This window comes from Cnephaeus nilssonii, assembly GCF_951640355.1.
Source record: "Cnephaeus nilssonii genome assembly, chromosome: 17".
NCBI lineage: Eukaryota > Metazoa > Chordata > Mammalia > Chiroptera > Vespertilionidae > Cnephaeus > Cnephaeus nilssonii.
The window spans coordinates 17,725,827-17,727,002 of NC_137088.1; the positions used below are offsets into that span (position 1 = coordinate 17,725,827).

The 1,176-nt window shown below is 39.8% G+C and overlaps 1 pseudogene across 1 annotated transcript; it reads right to left on the bottom strand.

Moving 5' to 3' along the window:
- Positions 1 to 321: 321 nt before the first annotated feature.
- On the bottom strand, positions 322 to 876 carry LOC307113745 (large ribosomal subunit protein uL22-like; annotated as a pseudogene). The gene has a single exon. The product of its transcript is annotated as a large ribosomal subunit protein uL22-like (transcript).
- Between the last annotated feature and the right edge of the window lie 300 nt (positions 877 to 1,176).

Here is a 1,176-nt window from a genome sequence, read left to right on the forward strand (position 1 = left end):
ATGATGAACTCTCACATTCTATTTTCTCATCTGAATTGCCACACTTTATTGCCTGTGTGTACTATGTGAATTTTAAAAAGTGTGACTAGGAAGAAGTGGTGGGCAGCAATGTGAAAAAATATGACTCTCAGATAAAAAAAAAAAGTGGGTTCTGGTTATTGCTAGGCTACTGATGAGCCACAGGACCTTGGCAGTGTGGCCAAACCCTCTTGGGCCTTATTGTCCCCATTTGTAAAATGGGTACGCTGGATGAAGTGACTCAAAGATTTTTGCCCCTTCTAAAATTTGGATTCTAATTAAAAAATTTTTTAGCATATATTTTTACTCCCAGGCTGTAAATTTTTGTTTCTTCAGTTTCTTCTAGGATATATATATTTTTTTCTGTGCAACCTCTGCTGCTGGTTTAGGAACAATCTGCTCTTTATCAGTAGGATCATCTCAGTGTGGCAGGGAGAGTTCATGTGGGGGTTAATCTACCCATGAGCTCTGTAAGTTCTTCACTGTATCTTGGGAGTTTTGTTCACTGGATATACTCAATGACCAGAGAATCCACATCTAAACCCTTAAGTTCAGCATTACTCTCTGCTTTCTTAGGCATGTGCAGCAAAAAGTCAGTACTCATTTTGGGACACCGACCTGTGGTCCAGCCCCACTGTTTGGCCTGGGTGCACCTAGCAACTCCACATTGTAACAATGGAATGGCACCCATTGCTTCTGTAAGGTGACATTCTTCAGATGCTTGGTGGCGTTCGGATATGCATACCCTTGATGGCCTGGGCAGTTTCATGAGTGTTCTTGAAGTGAACACAAAGATTTGAACCTCTTGATTTGCATGATTTTGTGAGGGTTTTCTGGATCAAGTGAATAGCAAACCATTTTCAGAGGTCACCTCAGGCCGCTTACAAGAAAAGCTGGGTTCTAAATTTTAACCATATGCCTCTCCTGGGTAACTCTAACTCGTATGAATTCTCTTATCTAGGGAACATGACTCAGTTGGAAATTATGTCTCCTCCCTTTTCCTTTACTCTAAAATCCCAGTTAAACCTTATATATAAACCAGCACAGAGAGTTCCAGTTATCATTAATCACCTATTTTAAATAAAACTACATACTATAAGAGATGACTTAATTAACTCTGCCTGTTCATTTTTATCTGCGTATGAAGTCCTATTTCCT